Genomic DNA, 22,993 nt, shown 5'->3' with positions numbered 1-22,993 from the left:
TTCTTACTTCTAATTTAGACATTGAATAACTCAGTTTGGCACTCAAAAAAATATAATCAATCGTGGACACGCAACCTCTCGCATTCCAAGTATAATGATCATTGGGTATCTGCTTTAGTCCCCACATTTCAGTATATTTTAGCCATAGGAAGCCTCTAAGTTTCTGGTTGCCAAACAAACTAGATGCTATTTGGAGATACAAAAGTTCTCCTGTCAGTTTATCTACGCTACAATCGGCATTAAGGTCACCTGCTATAATAATCTGGCCGTCAAGGTTTATTAATGTCGACTGGTCAATTATAGTACCTAGGTCGATTAAATTAGTTTCGAGCTGTTGATCTCTTAATTCATTGGCATTCCAGTATACATTAATGACCAGTAAAGAGAAACAGTTCGACTTCTCACCAACAGCATATTCCGTAATGAGAAAGGAGTGACCTTGTTTCTGAGAATTTATCTTCGAGATACTTGAGGAAACTTTAGATGCCGTAAATATGCCACCCTTTGGTCTGCCTTTTGGTCCCTTTTTGGCACATAGGTTGTCCACTACAAAGTCTACCAAACCTACACGCGAAGTAAGCCAAGTTTCCTGTAACATTAAGAAATCAAAACCATGTAACTCTTTCATCAGTTGTTCATTATTGAAAAGATTGAAGTTGCCTCGCGAATTCCAGCAAAGCAGCTTCAAATTGTGTTTACTAGCTATGCAGGTTTAGCCAATTCTTTTAAGTTGGAGATTGCATCACGCAATGACAGTGCCAGCCATCTCCAATCTTGTTTTTCTAATACTTCATCATTACTTTGTTTCGGGGGGTATTTTACCTGTTCAGAACCTTCTTGTACTGAGGGTCTTCCTCTATCCAGGGCTTGCTCAGTGGTTAAGTCATTGAAGGGAAAAAGATCAAACCCCATGCGTTGCAGTACTTCTGCCTCCTTCAAAATCATTGAATGAACTAAAGGGGATGGAATTACCAACCTTACAAAGTCTATTCTTTCATTATCTATAAAATCAACCAGATGAATATCAGCTGAAGTGATAAGTTTGAGTGCAGGTACCCCCGCAAATAGTGAAAGAATATTTGATCTATTCAATGGTAAATTTCTCTCATCTTTAAACAATGAGCATAGAATCAGTCCCGGCATCGTTGGAAAAGCCAAAGGTCTAGACTCTTGAACCTGGTTTTGATCATAAGGAGGTTTTTCGTTGTACCATTTATCTTCCCCTCTTACATAAGAGCGATATTCACGTTCGTTCCTCTCTTCATATGACAAGACCTTTTCTCTATTCTCACATGTATGAGGTGCATCTTTATTCCGCAACCTTTTATTATCTTCCACAATATCCTGCATATTTTTTAGCAGTTCACCAATTAGATCTCGTTCATTAGCCTTATGATCTTTCGTTATATCAGTCAAGGCTTCATTTGGTTTAAATTTATCCGATACAATCCTGGTTGGTTTTTCTGTTTGTGATACCAGTCCATCACTTTCAGTGTTTGGGATATCACTCATAACATTATTAGCATCGTTTTTTTCTTTTAACCTTTTGTTTTCAATCATCAAATCCTGCATGTTTCTGAGAATATCCTCCATATATAGCTGCATCTGTGTTGGGGATGGATTGGAATTGGGAAATCCTTCCTTATTACATTGAGGTGAGGATATTTCATCTAGTTTGTTACCAGAAGTAACAGACATTTTGCTTTTAATTGACAAAGTGTTATCTTTCAGAGTATCTTTATGATATAAACCAGTATTTACCGAGTGAACAATTGGCCTTATTCTGGGCTTGGTTAACTCACCATGGTCACTGGATAGTTGGTTTTTAGTAATTTGATCAGTACCAGAGTTATTTTCAGAGATCTTGTTAATTTCATCCGTCTCACGTATAGTTACACCCTTACCCTCAATGGTAGGTGATACTTTAAAGATCTTAAAAATGTCACTTAGCCCATTTTCCAGTCTCTTGTTCTCCACAAGTAAATCCATTGGTTTTTTCTTTTTCATCACTTCATATATGCCATCCATTCCTTCTTCATACTCACTCTGGGTCGCCTGATCTAAGCAGGTTCTCCCAGTTTCCAACATAATCGTATGCCTGTCACCCTTTTGTAAGGCCATATCGGCAGTTGCATCTTCTACCTCCTCATCAATCATATGCCTCATATCCAGATCTCTTAAGTATTTCCTTGAGGATTTATTCTTGAGGTCAGCCTTTTTTGATTTATTATTATTTTTTTTGGCTTGTTTTTTAGCTGCTCTGGATAGCGTATTGCCCGTCTCGGGGTCTATAATTATGATCTTTGGGTCATTTTTGGGTATAGCTACAGCCTTCTTTGCCACAATATCTGAAAAAGTGGGGACTCTCTCAGTATTCATGGATATTGTTTTTTTTTTCATCAATTCGGAGGAATCAGATGGGCTCGATATCTGCTCTTCGTCTTCCGCATTGCCCCAACATTTCTTTTCGATTGCCCTCTTTGTCATAGACTCCTTTAGTAGGGGCATTAACAAATCAGATAAATCTTTAGGTAATACCTTTATACTTTTCACTATTGGTGTAAAGGCATCTGATATAGATTTTGGAATCTTGTCAAAAGCTGATACTAATGTCGTCAGCAATTCATTATTTTTCCTCAGTTCAACCAGAATGGCTCTATTAAAGATACCCAACATGGTCATGGTATCTTCCATATGTGGAAAATCGTTGACACCCCCAGAGTTTATGTCATATATGGGGTCCGGCAAGTTAACATCCGAAATAAAGATGGCGGGAGTGTCTAGATCAAGAATTTTTCTTTAAGTGTGTTACTACGCGTCTCTTCAGTTATATCGACCCCTTGCTGTAATTCGCCACATATCCCTTCTATCTCATGATCAAACATTGGTTGGGAAGGGTCCAAATTTCCATCATTGTTTCTGATTTCTGCTGAGCAGTCTTGCGCACATTGTAACAATTCTTCCTCATCTACACAAGGGGCAGGTAGGGGTAGGGCAGCCGCACGGGCTAAACTAGCCCTGCGAGTGCTGACGGCATTAAAGAAATCCGCTCTATGATCTTTACGAAGAGCGTTTAATTTAAATTTACCCATATCGCTATTATTGTTGGAAGAAAAGATGTCTTCTATCACAGTCTAATAAAGACTAGATATTAGTAGAAACTTTCCCCTGCACAACAGAGTATTCAACTCTCATTAGGAAACCTTCAAAAGCCTGGCACCACCTAGGATATAGATTTGAAAACTAAAACAAAGTCATTTAACAAAACAAAAAACACAAACCGCGAACAGCAAACAGCGCTTTACTGTGCTTCCTGGTGCGCGCGCGAGTGCGCTGCACCATGGGAATTTGTAGAAGTGAGAAAGTGCCCGAGGCACAAAATAGGCGGAGCCACCAACGCACACTAGAAAAACAAAAAGAAATTGTAAATACAATGTACGACCAAGTCCATATGGCAAAGTCCGTTTGTAGTCCAGGAGAAAGAGAAAAAAAAAGAAAACCAAGAGGAATGTTTCACACGCTCAATCACCTCCAGGCAGCGTGGTGCAACTGCTAAAGACGTCCTCCAGCCCGATACTTCCCAGTAGGAGACTTCACGAGCACTGTGTAGACGATCCTGGCTGGCCAGCAAACAGCGCTTTACTGTGCTTCCCGGTGCGCCTGTCTAGAACTAATTCATGGGAGCATAGAAACACCATCTAGCTAGACCCAAAAAGCAGATGTGTGAAGTGATCTCTGCACCAGAAGCCCTGGAACGTCCTTCAACAGAACCAAGGGATGAATCCAGAAGGCCCAGCAAATTCAGGAACTCCTACAGTGGTCCCTGGGCAAATTGCAGTACAGGGGGTGAGTAAACATACCTGTTTTGCCCCAGTCTCCATAGGGTTGTAAGGCCCAACCCATCTTTTGTTTAACCGTTAATGGTGATATTGTAGTCCGGTATCCTCCCCTGGGTCTCCACCCAACGTGGTTGTATTGGAAGAGTGTCTGCTAAGAACTTTTCTCTAGTTCTTTGTTTAATTTCCAACGCTTACAAACTATCAAAGGCACTTCTAGCCTCCTGAAAATACTTATACTGGAACCTGTGACTCCAAGGACACTAGGCCCCTTCCTTTCTAGATTGGGAAGGACCTTTTAAGGCTAAAACCTTTTTAATTGTCATGGTTTTATAGGGTGTTTTCAACCCCTTCTTTTTCAGCTTGATAGTTCTCTAACTGTTGGTTACTTGCCTGGTTCTATTTGTTTATTCACTTGCTGTGCTACATTTACAGTATGCTTTAAACAGATTGAACTGTATTTTAAAAATGAATGCTGGCGATCTTAGCAGAGTACACCAAAGTGAATGTGTATACAATAGTAGTGAATGTTTTAGTTTGTTGTTTACCCCAGTGCCTTTTTATTTTATTGCCAAGAGTTTGAGGCCGAAATAAATAACAATTTTTATACATTCTGCCTAACGTGTACTATTAGGAGTGCTCTATGTGTGCTTAACTGAACTCTTGACCATTCTCACGCCCTCCTATGATTACGGCTTGTTGTTCAGTCACACGTCCCCTGATAGTTAGGCTAATACCTAGTCCCTGTTCATCAGAATAGGGTGGCCTCTCAGAATTTGTCCACAGGGCTGATTATGAAAATCCATCTTAATATGTACACTATCCTTGTGCCAAACAAATTCAATTATAATCAAGACTTGTTATATAACCTGTGAACTTCGAATAACCCTGACTCATCTGGTAAGAAGTCGCAGCTTATTGCCAAAACACTCAAGCTACCATTAAATAGTAAGACTCGTTTTCATCCCTCGACAGATTCTGTGTACGGGAAACTACTGCTGGTGGTGTACGGGTTGGTGTAATTGATTGTTCTACTAAAGCCTCTTATTTGCCTTTCTAAATTGTTAATGTGTAACAAACAGTAAAGTCGAAGATGCATTCTTTTGAAAGCCTTCTACTGCTGCTATCGCTGCTCCCAAGAGCCTCACGGGAAGTCTGTTTGTCTGTTATGGAAGCGTATTGGTTGTTCTGGTCATTGAGGAACATTGGTCTGCAGTCAGTGGCAATGTTATTGCACTGCCAGCAGTGGACCCTAAAAACCTATGACTCTCGGGTCCTGTAGATCCCTTTCGGTTTCTTCTCCATCTTCCACCACGCCCTCTAGCTTGTTTTAAAATCTCAGAAATCATCTTCAGGTCTTCTGCAGGTAACCCAATGCTTTCCTATTTAAATCCATTCAGTAGAGCTGCCTTTGAAACATCAAAAGCCTCTGTGTTTTTATTCACACTACTTTGTAGTTCTCAAAAAGAGAGGGTTATTGAGACCTATTCTGGATTTCCATTGTTTATATTGGCTTTCCACATGGCACGGTAGAACCAAATGCATTTTGCCACGAGAGGACTGGATGTTCTATGTGAATATCATAGATGCTTACTTTCACATCCCAACTCTAGCAAACCACAGGTACTTCCTGTGATATTGCAGAGACCCTATTCATCACCAGTTAAAGTGTCTCCCAGTTTGCCTGAACACAGTTAAAGGGTTTTCAGGAATGTCCTCCCTGTGGTGGCTCTGTATCTTTTTCAGAAGGGTGCTTATCCTCATGTAGATCCTTGTGCGGATTACTAGCTCGTTTTTGTCTTTATCACTCCAACTGTCTTCTTCCAAGTCTACAGAAAGTACTGAACACACTAGAGCAGACTTCACCTTTTCAGTGAACAGGCTAGAATCGGTGCTTGTGCCAATGATGATATCATTTATTAGAGTGGTCCTAGACTATAAACCATCAAAGGAATTCCTCCCACTCCATCACCCCTCGCGGGACTGTTTCGGTCGCCATAAAGATTTGGGATTAGCACTTCTGCCTCACTTCGCTTCTGGCATTGCTTTTGGAAGGAAAAACAAACTTTGCAGTCGATGATCACCACAACCTCCATGTCCCAGAGAAGTTGACCATATGACCATCACCCATTGGAGTGTGGAGCAAATAAACACTTAGCCACACATTACAATGCTTAATGGCTTGGGTTTCTGCTTAATCCCTTTCTGGGAGTCACTACTCCTGAACTGGTGTTACACCATTAAAGCTTAACACCCAGTCACCTAGAGTCTTCAGATGTTAAGGTTATCAATTAATTTGTTTCTGATCCTCGTTTTCCAATCTGGCCTTGCGAGGTTTGATATTCAACACCCCTCTTGTTATCGGGAATTAGTATTTGGTGAGGGTCAATGAGCTTGTAGAAAGCAAGCTCATTGGCCCTCACCCGGGCCTTACTGCCCGAGAAGGCTCTGAGCATAGCTGTGGCCCAGAGTTCTTTCTGCGAATGGCCACCATGGAAAGGGAGAAGGGACTATGTGTAGTCCCTTTGCCCTTTCCATGCTGGCCATTTGGTTTGTTAACTTTTGTATAGATTTGTTTTAATGTGCACTATGGAAAAAGGGAGAAGGGACTACTCCATGGTGGCCATTTTCTTTTGTTGAGAAACAGTTGCAGCGCCATTTCTCGACTTGAGAAAAATTGCTCTTAGTACCCTGTGCTAACGGCAATATAACCCTCGGAGGGGGGTATTACCGGTAGGGTAATGCCCCTGGGGCTTTTTTAAAGCCCTGGCTTCGCTCAGGCTTGAAACTATGGCTCTGGGGGAATTAACCTACCGGTAATGCCGCCCTCCGAGGGTTATTTTGCCTAAACAACTTCCTGATACGAAACAACTTCCTGACACGCCTCCTTAGTCAGTAAGAGGGGGCATTCTAAATCCCTCCTTACCATTCTTGAAATTGAGAGCCTGGTTCCTGGTAAGGTAGATTATACTGTTATGTATTTCAGAAACTCGCATTGTCAAAGGCACCAAAGAAAGAGTCTACTCTCAACTGTACAAGAGCAAGTGGCTCAGGTTCTGTCCCTGGCCTCTTGAAAGGATAAAACCTTTTATTGCACGATTAATGTATTCTTCTCAATGGCAATCGGAGCCTGGCAAAATGCTCCTTTTTGCAATTGACGTTCGACCCCATAGCTTTGCTCGCTCTGGATTTTCTTTCTTGGAAGACTGTTTTCAGAGCATTCAAGTTTTCAGTTTGTATATGTGTGACATTTACAGATGTGCAATGTACCTAAGTGTGATATTTACATATTTTTTGTGTGACATTTTGAGTGACACCTAAAGGGACTTGGACAGTGTTTAGCATCTGAACCGACGTGTTGTAACCTTGGGGCAGACATGATGTTATTGGAATACAATCAAAGAACCCCCCATTTCTGGGAGCGGTCTCCATTATACCACTGACAGTGTGCCTCTGTGCTCATCTGTACTGCGAGGTTCCCCGGGTCGTACAACATTTGGCGACGATGTGGTTGTGACGGACCCGGCGCTACCAATGTCTCCATGCCCCTCCATCACAGGCATCTGGCTGTTGTGCTGGCCCTGCCCACTACTGCTGAGAGCAGTGCAGGAGAGACACACCATTTGTGACACAGGGACGGTTTCCTGATGTAGCTGTCGGGGCATGCACAAGAGTTGACGTGAGAGGTCAGAGACGGTGCTCCCTCTGGCCCGCCTTCTGAAAAAATGAACAAACCTCAGTCGGTGATAACAATGCTGCCTGCTTCTTTCTTGAGGACATTGATGGCAGATGCAGCGAGCTTCACATGAATAGTGTGTGCAGATTCAGCAAGTGGGCCATGCCCGCTGCTCTATTGATGTGCTAGAGTGCAGGATGTTGCTCCGTTCTGGCACCTCCCTACGTTTGGGTTAAGTGTTAGCGGCTCTCACAGAAGAGACTGCTTGTGTGACAATGTGAACTGAGATGCCCAACAAAGCGAGGTGGGGGCCAGCAGATGTTACAAGAAGCATGTGGTCTCATCATCCAGGGGCCAATGGTGTCAAGAACGCTAGTCCAGCATTGGACCCCCGCAATTCCACAGTAATCCAGTCCCGGAATTTGACATTAGGGGTTCACCAGACGCGCCATGCTGGAGATGTTCTTTGCTGCCACCAACGTGTGGGATTGTTCTAGGTAGGGAGTGAAGCCCATCGCCTATTCAAGATGCTTCCGAGGGGCAACGGGATGTACCCGATACAAAGGCGGTACCGATTGTGTGACCTAGCATTCACGTGCGTTTTCCAAGACGAAGGTGGAATTCGAGGACTGGTTACCCAGAAATGCCACTGCTTTCAGCTATGAACACAGATTCTTAAAGAACCTGGCCTGCCTCTAGCACGCATCCTAGAACTGAGCAGAGCACAATAACTGGCTAACACAAGGAAGATGCGATGAAGGGTATGAAGATTGAAACAGCACGTGTGATCAATGCATTGCCTTCCAAGTAGAGTAGAGGAAGAGGGAAAACAAGGAACCCTCTTCAACAACGGGGGCAGTCATGTGAACAATGTTGTGGTCCGTTTCCACATCCCCAGGAAGGCAGTCTGGGAAAACGAATCACTACGCCAGCATGTGCCAAGTAGTGTGGCCTCCCCCCATAGTTCCACAGGCTACCAATCCAGTCATGTAATCGTCAGATCACGGTGGCAGTGGTATCCCAAGATATTCCTGAAGAAGAGGAAACTGCTGTGCATACATTCGAGGACTGAGACGTGCTCTTCATCTCTGCCATATTGGAAAATGTGCCAGGGCAGAGAAGACAACCACGCTGTGCAGTGCAGATACTATCAGCCATTGTACCGGTACTCATTGACACTGGTGCATCAGTCAATGCAATATCAGTTTCAGAAACTGTCACCCACGCATAATTTGACAACACCGTAGATCAAAATATTCCCGGTAACTGCGGAGGGAGCATTCTTCACCAAGTAGTGTATGACTGCTTATCCATTCCGGCCACATTTTATGTTACCTCAGCTGCCACAGATACTCTGCTGCGCTGTAACACAGTGGAGGATTTGGGACGGGTACATTTTGCTTTTAATGAATACTCAAATGATGTTGTGAATTGCATGACATTTTCCAAAGGATTCAATGTCTGAGAGGATGAGGTGCAACTGAATATTGATTAAATGATTCAGCCAGTGGCATTGCGGCATCGCCGTATACAATTTCACCTGAGGTAGAAGGTGGTGGAGATTTAACAACTGGAGCTGGCAGAGAAAGTTGAACAGATTGAGGGCCCCACCCTGTGGGTGTCACTGATTGTTATGGCGACAAAGCCCAAGCAGCCAGATGTGGTACACATATGCGGATAACGAATAGAGTAATAAAATGGTAGCGCCACCCAACGCCAACCACTGATGGCATCCTTGCCTATTTCGATGAGGCCAAGGTCTTCTCAACGATTGACGTTGGGGCAGGTTACCATCTGATTCCACTGCATTGAGCTTCCCGGGCCATCACCACATTCTCGATGCACATTGGTCTTTTTTGCTATTACAAGCAAAACATTGGGTTATCTTGTGCCACTGGGGTATCCTAGCATACCATTCGGGAGGTACTGGCCGGGCTTGATGGGGTCATAAATGAGAGCCATGATGTGCGCATATATTCCAAGGTGGAAAAGGAGCACTTGAAGAGATTAAAAGCAGTACTCCAGAGGTTGAGGTACAAAGGAATATTGCTTCATGCAAACAAATTAGTTTCCTGCAATGACGGTGTGCACCAGGACCCCAACCGGCACATAAAGCTGGGGTTGCCCAATGGCACTTTAAGATGGAATAGCAGCACCTGTGAGATGGATGGGGATAAAGATTTGTACTCTAGCATCAAATCAAGAATGACAACTCAATAGTTTGGCAAAGGGAGTCCGTTTAATGACAAGTACAAAAAACGTGGAGTTTCATGAATATCAGCGGTTACTTGATCTTCCTTCTCGCTTCACAACTCCAACGAACTTCATAAAAAATACATCATTTATACTAAAAACTCATCACTGACGTATAATGCTTAAAATGTTGCATGCAATTCTATTGATTTTAGGAAGGTAACTTTAGTATAGGTGCTATATCTGTATATGGTAACAGAGTGAGGGGATTGGGTAAACATTGTCAGGAGGGGCATCTAAGCCCTACATTAAAAATGGCTATTGTAGACATCACTAAAAGTACAACGTCCCATTGGTTCTACTAACTATAGGACCCTAGATTACTTGGTCCACTATGATTGGGTTGGCACCAACCCCACTCACACTTTTCCACTTTGCCTAGCAGCATGCAGAATGGTCGGCCAGGTACAGGGTGCTTGTCGGCTCCCCCAGCCTTCCTCCAATTATTGCTACAATCAATCATCACTTCGGTGGTCATGTGTCAATTATTTCATTGTGGTTGGCCTTGAGGCTGCATCTCTGTCTGGAAAAAGTTCTGATATCTTTGCATGGCCCACTGCCATGCGTAGGTGTGAAAGTCCCCCTTCTCCTTGCTTGGCTGGTCACGTGATTCAGACACCAGGAAATCGCCTCATTCTTCATGTAATTCGTGTATTTGATTTTTGTTTTACCCACCACCCGTCTTCTGCTTCTTATCTTGACCTTCCTGAGCAGGATTTTCTGTTCTTTGCTTCATTAATTGTAGCTATGTAAGTCTATTTTAGCTGATACGACCTTGGCTTTTTGGCACGATTTGTCTCTGCTGAGTTTCGCTTCTGCCTTTTATTCTTGATTTGTTAAATATGAAACTCTCCTCATACGGCCTCCAGTAACCTTTGGTTGATTCTGCCTTGTGCATAGTGGAAGTATACTTATATAACGTGCTTATTTTTAGGTAGATATAACTAACTGGATATCTTCATCGTGCTCATGGCATAAGCTTCTTACATTTGACATCTTCCTTTCACTTTAGGTTTCTGATTTATTTATTTATTTATTTATAGTGCGTACCTTGCCCCGGGGTATCTGGGCGCATGTTTTGCAGGCAGTTACAGGTTACAGTAATAGATACATAATTACAGTTTTTAACAAAAGAAACATTTTTTTTTAACATTTTTAACATATTTACAAGCAGGGCACATAACATAGCGAGGAGGCGAGTGGCCTGAGTATACATAATGATCAGTTTATATTGTGTAAAGGCAACCGTGAGGCTTATGGCGCAAGGGCCGGGGCCTCCAGTTCCCGAAGCCACAGTTTGGTTTTCGTTTTGAAGGAGTGGATGTGAGGGACATTTCTGAGAGCATTGGGTAAGGTGTTCCAAAGCTTAGCCGCAAGGACTGGGAAGCTCGAGCCTCCGGCTGTTTGCAGCTTGAAACTAGGAATAGTCAGTGTGTGAACCTGAGTCGATCTCAGTGGTCTGATTGCTGTGTGTTGAGTAAAGCACGTGGATAAGTAGGCAGGGTCTGCATTTTACTGGGCCTTGTGAGTTAGAACGAGTGCTTTGAGAGAAATGCGCTGAGAGACGGGAAGCCAATGAGGTTGCGTCTAGTGTCAGACATGTGAGAACGCCAGGGTATGTTGAGGGCTGCCCTTATGGCATTATTCTGGGTGACCTGGAGTTTATCGAGGTTTCTTTGACTAGTCCCAAGGTAGAGGGCATTGCAATAGTCAATTTTGGACATGATGAGGGTTCTGGCAAGGATCAGGCAGTTTCCCGGAGTCAGGAAGGGACGGCACGCTGTGATCAGTTTACAGGTATAGGTAGACGCTGAGACTACAGCATTAGTTTATCTATTGAGGGACTCAGTCGAATCTAAGTAGATTCAAGTGTTTTAGTGACGTTGGAGACTTTGATGTAATTCCCGTCGATAATAAAGGATTTGTATTTGAGGTCAAGTTTAGTGAGTTTAGTGTGAGAGCCTCGGATGAGTAGCTCCGTTTTTTCATCATTGAGGCGGAGCCCATGATGTGCCAACCAGGCCTGGGTGACTGTATAAACTGCGTTGAGTGCTTTGGCATCGGTTACATAGTTGCCCATGATAGGGATGAGTATCTTTGTGTCGTCCGCATAATTGGTATATGAGACACCCAGATAGTCAAGTATGTCGAAGAGCGGTTTAGTAAACACCTTATAAAGTTTGGGGGATACACAGGATCCTTGTGGGACTCTGCACGGGACGTGTACTGGATCAGCTGTGGCTAAGGAAGAGAAGACCCTCATGGTTCTGTTTGCCACGAAACAGCCGATCCAAGATGTGGCAGCATCGGAGAAGTCAGCGACAATCTTGAGGTGGTGGCAGAGGATTTGGTGATCCACCAGATCGAAGGCCGCAGAAAGATCAAGGAGGAGCAGAAGGGCCAGTTTGCCCTTGTCTTTCAGGTCCTCGATTTGGGTTTTCAAATCAATTAAGGCTGTATCGGTGCCGTGCCTGGGACGGAAACCGGATTGTCTAAGCCCTAGTAGATTATTGGTTTCGAGGTAGTCCTGGATTTGAATATATGCTGCACGGTCCAAAATTTTGAGAAGGTATGGCACTGTGGTAATGGGTCTGTAGTTGGTGGGGTTGAGATTCGTTTTTTTGATTAAAGGGATGACCCAGGCATCCTTGAGGTTGTCGCGTACCGTGCCCGATTTGAAAGAGGAGTTAATGAATGATGTAAGGAATGGGGCGAGATCATGTGCAGCTTCCTGTATGACTGGTGCCGGGCAGGCGTCACCTTGGCAATTGGAAGGCTTAAACTTCATGATAATATTTTCATCTTCCTTAATGGTAAGGGGTGTGAAGCTAAAAGGTTTGAAGGAGTGAATCGTTGAGGTGGGTTTGTAGGATAGGGGGTTACCTGTTGCATCAGAAAGGTGGCTTTTTTAGTATTAATTTTGGCTTGGAGCAGGGCAATTTTATCTAGTAGTGCCTTTTGAATGTTGGAGCACCACTCAGTGCCTTGGGGGCAAGTAACGAGCGGGGCATCAGGAGACTCTAGTTCCTTGAGGATCTTGAAGAGTTCCTTGGTATTTGATTGGGCTTGTATGATACTTTTGTTGTACACTTCCTTTTTGGCCACTAGGATGGCATCTTTGTAAGTAAGGGAGGCTAAGGTGAGGTTATTTTTATTAACTAGGGACAGTTAGCTTTTCCAGTGAGCTTCAGCTTTTCTTTTAACCTTACGCAGGTTGCGTAAGAGAGGGGTGAACCAGGAGTTAAGGTGGTTGCAAGGTGTTTGTTTGAACAGTTTGAGAGGAGCAATGGTGTAGCGATGTCATTTGCAGGTCGTCATATCTTCTATATGTGAATCAGTCTGGGTTCTTGTGACGTCACCATTCGTCTTCCATTAGGACCTTTTTTGGTTTCTTCAGGGACTGTACTCAGACGATCTTCATTCCGTTTTATTTGTTGATATGGTTTTCTCAATGGATACCTTACTGTCCAGGTTTTCTTAGGTGTACGTACCTCAATGGGTACCGGACAGAGCCCCAATGCGGCTCTCTGCTGGTTTATTTGCTCCTCGTACATCACATACTTCGGCGTGAACGTTCCTGGTACTTCAAAATGGATGGTTGGAGTGTGGGCTCTACTTGGGACCTCCGCTACACTCCCCCCTCTGGGCGATTCATCGACCACTTTCATTTCTTCCTTTGTATCCATATTCTTTGGATCTTCTGTGTTCATTTTCACTTCATCTTCTGGGTCTATATATGACGGTCTAAAGAAATGTATATTTGGGGTCCATATTTTTATGACTCCTTTTAGACTTCCTGCTGTTCTTACGTGCTCATCTTTGTTCCACGTCATTAGTTGACACTGTCCATTTGGGCTGAAATAGATCCATCTTCCCACATAATTTCTATGCTTCCTGGGATATCGAAACTTTGTTCCTTCTGGTGCATGAATGCTGGCCTTCACAAAGTCTCTTATTTCTTCTTCAGTCAGGTCTTTGGGCTTCCACCCTGGTTCGACATCAACCATGATCTTCATCGCTATGGCTTTTTTCATAGTCTTCTGACACTGAGAGATTATTATCTTTATAATACAGAATCCGAGCAATATCATCACTAGTAGGGCTCCTAGGAATTTGAATGCGTCTGCCATCCATTGCGGAACCCATGCGAATAGTGATCCAAACCAGCTGTTGTCGTCCACTTCGTCAGTTTCATCAATCATTTGATTCTATAGTTTAATCAGCATACCTATGGCCTCCATCAGAGTTCCATTTTCTTCGTTGTGAGAAGGTATAAATGTGCAACATGATTCTCTGATTTTTGCACAAACACCTCCATCCATGGCTGTGAAGTGGGAGAATGAGAGAAAAAGCTCCCCCCAATCTCCTCGCGACCATGGCCCAGAGGATCGCGGCCTAGACACCCACCACAAGATGAATTCGTCTATCTACCAGACGACCGAATACCTTGGTTCAAGAACATACGGATATGCCCACCAGCCTGCCCTACTCAAGCCGACACCTGCGGCATGGATGAACTCGACTAAGACCTCAACAACAAGCACCCACATCGTTAGAGATGCCATGACGACCTAGCCAACTGCCAAGAACACACGTGCCACCATGCACACTGGACACTCACGCACCAACCCACATGAAGAATATAATTAGTGCTATGACGTAGGTGATGGATACACCCACTGACGCACATATTTATTTTTTTTTCACATAGGTTTTCCGTAATGCAGAAACGCAAGACGCATAAAGCACTTGCGTATACGCTTGCTGACGCTTCTCCCACCCCTTGCATCGTGATGAGAATATGACAAAGACGTAATACTGCCTATGAAGCCATGTCGCACCACAACACAGGTGCCGTGCATTACACCTCCCCACCTATGAACCAGGCCCAAGTAGGCCGCAAGCAAGAGCCGCCATGAACACTGAATGAGCAAGAGTACAAGTGCTGATCACGCAGAACGAGCCCAGCGAGAGCTCACAGCCAGGGGAGCGATGTTGCAACTCGTATGCTACCAGCCGACGCCAAGGTCACACCTGTAAGCAAAGCCAAGCACGCAGAAGCAAAATACAACTTTAAATGTGCCGAATTCTGCCCCAGCCACGGTCTCCCCTCACGTGACCAAGCCAACCTGACAAGGTGCCAGACCCACGAGGGAGAAGTCGCCTGGGTCTGCAACAATGAAATGACCCAATGGGCACCTACAGCGATGGGAATGGTCTGCTCTCAAGCCTATGAGCAAATCCGTGCATTGTCTGCACAAACACATAGTTACATATTGTTGCTAGTGACAGGTACACCGCGAGCTGGGAACAACGATGGTCCCAGGCTGGGGGGCTCGCGGGTGGACCAATCAGAACATGGGGGCACTCATCACTGACGCCACTAACATTAGCCAATCATTAGGGGTCTTCGTGTAACAATTTTCAAGTATCTAATAGAAGGGACAACCCAAGTATACCACCTGACTCATCCTCAACCACTAATACTGTTCTCTATATGTATGCTATACTAACCCTACCACTCGATGAACCAATCCAGAGTGGCAATAGGTTTTTTTGCTAACTTTCCCAGGTGACGCAAGTAGCGTGTCATACTGAGGCAAAAGGGCCTGCGAGCCCCACGAATTTTGAGAGTCTGGACGGACGCATACGATCCTAGACCCATCCCTGCCGTTGTTCAATAAACAGCAGAACCACCTTGCTTCTTGCTTGTGTCTCATACTCATTTTTGGGGAACACGGGAGGAGTTGGGGCCTCCCAGCCCGGAGGTCCGTGGACGGCCCTGCCGACCCCGGGAGAATCACCCCGACAAGTTGGAGGCACCGCTGAGATCTGTTTATGATCTACCTTTTTATTTTTCCAAGGCCTCTTGTTGCGAGGAGGCCCAGCGGCGCGGCCCCCTCTGCCGCTGCCCCCTTTTTGAGGACTACAGGACCATCGCAGAACTGCGAGAAGACCGGACAGCGCAATCCGGATATTGGCCCTCGGGAGCCAGTTGAGAAGTATCCCGCCCGCGGTTGGCGAGTGTCCAGGCGTGGTCCAGACGAGGGGAGGTGGCGAGCCACTTGGAGGGGTGCACGCAGTCGAGTGGCCCCGCATCGAGAGAACTTGGTGAGTATGTCACACCCAACAAGCAATGTGAGATTGTGAGGGAGGGGGGAGGAGTGCAATAAGGGCGGTGGGAGGTGTTACTAAGGTGTGCGGCGAAGATTTGATCAATTAGTGTTGACGGTGAAGTGACTGGTAGCAGGACAGGCGCGAGAGCCGTCCGCTACGTCACAGAGAAGGGTGGGCGGAGCAAGAAAACATCACGTGCGGTTGCTCGTAGACACTGATTGGCCTAGGTCGTGACCACCTGTAAGGGGGTGTGTGTGGGTGTGGCTTCCTACGAATTGACGGTTATTGATCAATGAGTAGATGATCCCTATTGATCGAGCAGCGAAACTCGATAGATATATGACGTTTTCCTGTAGGCGGTAGCTAACCGGTTGCCTAGTACGGAAGATAATTGGCTGGTTAAGCCCTCCTGTTGAGGGGCGTATCACACGCGAGGCGACGCAGCGTGCGCAGTCCGATTATATTGTTTGTTACCTTGTTCCAGGCGTAACAAGAGGACAGCTGTGGGGTTAACGGGGACAAACAGCAAAACTTATTTCGAGCTTTCTGAAGTGTAAAAGATCTTACCGGTAGTTTTTGAAGAGGTCGGTGATGTCACCCGTAGGGCCTTCATAGGATACCTCGACCACACAACATTGTTGAAGGGTGGTGGGGAAGTGAATAGTGGACAGGGGGTGCGCACGGAGGGTGTCGGCCACCTTAAAAACGGGACAGGTGGAGAGGGGGAAGTGACCGTGCACGGAGAACGCCGGCCACGCCGAGTGAGGTAGGAGGAGGAGGGGAGGAGAAAAAGTGGGACGGCTGTATAAGCACGTCACACAGGGCACGCAGCCGCAGGGGGCTTTGTGCGCCGTGGCCGCAGGGGGCCGTAACGGTATTAAGGAAGAAAAACAAATACAGGAAAAAGACAGCATATTTGCAAGTGTTATATTTGACTGTTTTCCTTTTAGCGGACGGTCGCAAGTCCCCAAACTACGGGGCCAGGTAACGACAACTATACTGAAGGGAGCTAACAACACAGTGTAACCATGTCATATGGGGTAGGATCGAGAGGGTGGGGGGGATACCCTCACTACTCCACTACAGCATATATGTAAAACACTATCACCCCATAGGGAAAAACTGATCAAATACAGCATCGAGTGGACACAAGGGACGGACAACAAAATGACGACACCATGGCCGCCTAACGGCAGTTTCGACCCGTACGTCCAACACTCGCTACTGACACATATACATAACACATACAAGGGGAAGAAGTTGACGCACCACGTGGAGGTGTTGAACTTATGGAGGATGTTCCAGGGGTCCCGACCAGGACCAACCGGAATGTTCACTGTGGAGGAAACGAAGGAGTGGAAGAAGATTATGGAGCAAGAGGGAAATGGGGAAAAGGAGGTTGAAAGCGCACAGTGCGCGGGAAAGAGGCCGAGAGGGGGAGGAAAAGCTTAGCATCGCAAATTAAATAGAAATAAAAAAGGAAAGGAGCGACGACATGCCTTTAGCGAAAGTAGTGAAAAAGGAGGAAGGGGGGTTATATCCTGTAACGGAACTACGAGAAGCGGTAAGGCAACAACTAACAGCGGCTGAGGGGTATTCGAACCCAGCGTACAGCCCGCCACCATATACAGCTACAGGTGGCTACACAGGGGGGGAGGTGACAAGTACGGTAGGCCCAATTTATACGAAGATGCACGCAAGGGAAGGGAAGACTAGTGAAGAACCAATCCCAACCATAGGACATGACGAGTGGGTAGCCGCGCAGATGCTGCTAAAATTGCGAGGGACACTAACGGGAGAAGAAAAGGAGGTAGTACGGAAAATGAACGAGGACGATGAGGGTAGCAGTGAAATAAAAGGGGCGAAAGGTAAAAGGAAAGAAGGGGAGCTGTTACGAGCAGAGGAGGAGATGTTGGAGGATCGATTGGCGGAATTAAGGAATTAGCAAAACGCCCTGATCAAACAGCTTGAGAGGGAGGAACAAGAGAGAAGGAGGGAAAGGAAGGAAAGTAAGGATGAGTTTGAAAAAATGAGGGAACGAACTGAAGAACGGAAGCGGGAAGCTGAAAGGATGAAGGCGATAGCAGAAAGGGTATCTCGAGCAGCACAGCGTGAAAGGAAAAGAGAGGAAGAAGAGAAAGAAAAGGAAATGGAAATATGGAAGAGGAAAATACTATAAGAAACCACCAAGAAGTACGAGGAAGGCAAAGTAATAGAAAGCATATTAGAAAGGGAGAGAGAGAGAGATGGGAAAGGAGGAAAGAGGAAGAAAGGATATTAGAGAAGGTGAGTAGTGAGGTGATGGAGGAATTAAAAAAGAAAAGAGAGGAAATAGGTGGTGAAATAGTAGAGAAGAGGGAAGGCGAAAGAAGAGATAGGAAAGGGGAGAGTGGTGTAAGGAAATATGCACGCAGGGATGCGGAAGTAGCAACAACATCAGCACAAAGGGGAGCAATTGGTAAAGAAGAAGTGGAAGGAACAGATTTAATAGACTTAAAAACACTGACGATTAGGGGGAAAAGACAGATTGGGGGTTGTCGCTCCTGGATGATTTTTGCAGCGAAGAAGAAGAAGGAATGGGGGAGAAGGAAGAAGCGGCGGTAGGGAAAGCTTAGACAAATTGTACATCACCCGCACCAACAGGGAATCACCATGGACATGCAGAAGGAAGGAAGAGCTGGGGGGAAGTGAGGAGAAAGAACAAGGGATGGCGGGAAGGCAAACACGTGCAGCTACACCCGCATCATCCCGTCCAACATGTCCGCCCACACCCGCTCCTGAACACACCCCCTACGCCGGCAGGCTTAGAGATCTCCCCGGACGTAGGCAGGAAGAACGGACACACACACCCACATCAAATAAAGAAAATAATAAGAGAAGGGGAAGAGGTGAAGGGGAAGCTGCAACGAGCGGCGGAAATATGGACATGACAGACGATCTAGACGACACAGAAGTAGAGGAGGGGTATGCAGACTCTACACCGCGACAACTGGGGGGACAGATGGGACACAATCTAATGCTGCTGTTGGAGAGAGGGGGGGTTAGACCACAATACGTCCCTTGGAAGCATGCTGATAAGGAAAATATAAAGTGTAGGCTCCCATCACTAAGTGGAGGAGCGGGAAAATGGATATACGAGATGGAAAAACACACTGCAGGACAGAAACTAGCAGTAGGAGACGTGAAGGGCCTACTAATATCAATATTAGGGGATGCGGCAGATGACATCTGGAAGAGAGCGGGTTTCCCCGGGGTCACAATAACAAACACATCACACGACGGGGCACCATTTGCGAATTGCAGCATGCATTATGGCAAGCGCTGAGGGTACAATACCCAGACACCTCAGACATAGGAGCAATTACGTCACGCAAGATGCGTGAGAACGAAGATCCTGTTGATTATATCCAGGAGATTCAGGAGAAGTGGCGCATGGAAACTAGAGAGCAATGGGACAATTGGCTCCCGGAGGCAGTACAAAAACAATTGAAGAAAGTAGTGGGGATGGAAGCCAAGGCTTGGCCGGAAATACAATTGACAATAGTACACCATTGTAGGACGTGGCAAGAAAAGATGAAACAAAAGGAAGAAGATAGAAAAGCAGAAGAGGCTAAATTAGTGCAGAAAAAACTGACTAAGTACACCATGGAAGGTGCACTAATAACTACACCAACAACAATGACACCAAACCCCACGCAAGTAGTGGCCGCACAGGATCTACAACTACAAACATCACCACTACCACAATCACCACGACTTATAACACAACAGCTGCCACCACCCCCACCATACACGGCTAACATGGGAGGAGGGTACGTGGCATCAGGAACTGGATATTATAACAACATCAGGAGAAGGGGAGGAATGATGAGGGGGAGGGGATATGGCCAACCTGCACAACAGCAAGGGGGAGGATTCCGAAGCTTCTACCCCACTGGGCAACCAGTGTACCAGGCTAATGCAGGAAGTTTCCCATGGCAGACCAGGGAACCACCTGTATGTTGGGTTTGTGGGATGTTAGGACACATGTCGCGTACGTGTAGAATGAGACCGTCCACACCAGCATGGGGGGAACAAGGACAACAAGGGCCTATGAGGGAGCAGCAGGGTTACCAACAACTGCAGGGGCTGCCACAGAGCAGCACACACCAACAGTTAGCAACACAGCAGCAGCCACAGACATATTCACTACCGCAACAACAGGTAGCAATATCACAACAACACCAAGTGCAGCCAGTGCAGCAGCCCACTCAAATACAGGACCATAAGGTAACCTCCACCAATACACAGCTACAACAAACACAATTGGGAAGGGTGACTGTCTTGGGACACAACCCTTACACAGGATGTGGTCAGTCATTATACCCAGAATAGGACAGCCCACAGACGTCCTTGGTGTGTCCCATCCTGTTGATAACACCTAATAGTGTGGATGAACCACGCATTGAGGTAACGATAGGTGACAAAAAATTATCATTCCTTGTTGACACTGGGGCAACCCAGTCTTGCATAAGGGAAGGTAGATTTAAGATGTCAGGTGAGGCCATGAACACCCAAGGATTCTCTGGGGCTAGGGGGTTGGTTCCCTTTACTGATAACATCTCCTTATCTATTGGAGATTATGACATGTCTGTCCCGCTCCTGTATTCAAGGGAGTCACCAGTGAACATACTTGGGAGGGACATAATGAGCAGGCTAAACATGACGATCTCCTTCACGGAGGATGACATAATTTGTTCCACTCCAGGAATAAACATGCTCACTGCACGACAAATACTGCAAGCATACTGTGGACAGATGGTAGCTCGGGCGGAGCCAGTGGATGGCGAACTGTTCCAGTATGGAACGGACATGGCATTCGCCTGGATGCCAGGAATAGAAGGAAAGATCTGGAGGAGGCCAGGAGCATATTTGTTCAGGCCTGAGACACCAGCCAATGAACCAGAAGGGAAGGTGATTTCGGTGAGCATCGAGAGTATTATAGCAACAGCTGATTATATCGCAGTACATGCCCAAGACCGGGAAGGGAGAGCATGGAGGGCAGTGATAGTCTTGGCTGAGGGATGCAGACTCACCCAGGTGTCCGATGAGGAGCTCTTTTCAGAAGACAAGGAAGAAGGTGAGATGGTATTTATGATGAGTGTAGATATATGGCTAAGAGTGACATATAAGCAAGTGGCACAGAAAATGGCCATGGCACTTGAAGCACCTGCATCTACCCCAGTTCCCTTCTACGAGGAAGATATGGCAAAAGTTCCAACATCACTGTGGACCACCAGTCCCTATGACGTGGGCTGCATAAAGAGTATAGGGGGAGTAAGAATAAAACTGAAAAAGGGTGCAATACTACCTAGAGTGAAACAATACCCACTATCAAAAGAGGCAGATGAGGGTATATACGAAACAATAACGGCCCTAATAAATCATGGCATATTGGTACCATCAGAATCACCATGTAACACGGCCGTGTACCCAGTGCGCAAGGCTAAAGGAGGGTCTTGGCGTTTTATCCAGGACCTCAGACCCTTGAACAACATTGTAGAAGCAGAATACCCTATAGCAGAGGCCTCACGGTTCACAGTGATTGACCTCAAAAATACCTTTTTCTCAATATCACTGCACCCAGATTCACAAGACTTGACAATCTTCACATACAGAAACACAAAATGGAAACACACCAGGTTACAACAAGGGTAAAGCGAGTCACCCTCAATTTTCAACAGAGTAATACAGATGGACTTGGGAAACATTGAATTGGAAAGTACGGTGCTGCAATATGTTGACGATATAATAATTTGCAGCACAAGCGAGAAAAGGTGCAGGGAGGACTCATTGAAAATGCTGACAGTGTTGGCTGAAAAGGGTTACAAGGTAGACAAAGAAAAGTTACAGTACTGTCAGGAACAGGTACTATACATTGGTCAACTAATATCCCAACATGGAAGAAAGATTGCACCACAAAGAGCACAAGCTATATCAAACACGCCACTACCACAAACGGTGAGGGAGCTGCAGCAGTTCCTGGGATTATGCAACTACTGTAGAGCATGGGGTTTTGACTACAGCTCATACATAGGACCCCTACTCGAAGCATTGAGAGAAGCACACAAAGGGGACAAAACGTTGGGGTGGACAAGGGAAATGAAGGAGGCATTTGACGAGTTGAAGCACGCCATATCTACTGCTCCGGTACTAGCCACCCCAGATTATGAACGGCAGTTCTTTATCTTTTCACATTGCGACTCAGCAGTAATGAAAGCAGTATTGACTCAGAAAACCAGCATGGGACACAAGCCAGTAGCGTTCTACAGTGGTCATTTGGACCCTGTTATATTAGGAGACTTCCCTTGTGAACAGAGTTTCGCCGCGGCTGCATTTGCGGTAGAGAAATCATCATCGATTACAATGGGGTGCCCAACCACACTATTTGTGGAGCATGCGCTGTTTGCAATATTGAATAAACCTAAATCCACACTAATCATGCAGAGGGCGTCAGGCTATGAGATCATTTTGTCTAGACCTGAACTGTCAATTGTCAGATGTAGTACAGTTGACCCAGCCAGGTTTATAGCAGAAGTTATAGAGGAAGGTGATTATGCTCACGATTGTACACAAACTATCGAAACATATTCATGCACTAGAAAAGTTGAAGAGGATGCACTCAACGGTGGTGAGATTTTGTACATTGATGGGTCATCAACAATAGACCAAAGCGATGGGATAAGGAGAACTGGGGCAGCAGTTGTAAAAAATGACAGAAGATTTGATGTATGTCCCGGTGAAATGTGTGCAGTTACCACAGCATTATTCGGCTCAAGCAGCAGAATTGGTTGCACTGATCTTGGCGTTGAAGGAAAGCATTGACAAAAGAGTTACTATATATTCTGATAGCGCATATGTCACGTCAACTGTCCACTCAGGGTTGATAAAATGGCAAAGAAGGGGGTTTAGGAGAGCTGATGGCACCCCAGTGCAACATGCTCTCTTGTTAGCAGAATTAATTGAAGTAATTAATGATCCCCAAGAGATAGCTTTGGTTAAATGTCCGGCACACACTAATGGAGACGACCATATCTCAAAAGGGAATGAAACAGCAGACGCACATGCCAAA

The sequence above is a fragment of the Ambystoma mexicanum genome, chromosome 2q, assembly GCF_040938575.1.
Source record: "Ambystoma mexicanum isolate Mex_15411 chromosome 2q, UKY_AmexF1_1, whole genome shotgun sequence".
Lineage (NCBI taxonomy): Eukaryota > Metazoa > Chordata > Amphibia > Caudata > Ambystomatidae > Ambystoma > Ambystoma mexicanum.
This window is presented reverse-complemented; position numbering follows the sequence as displayed.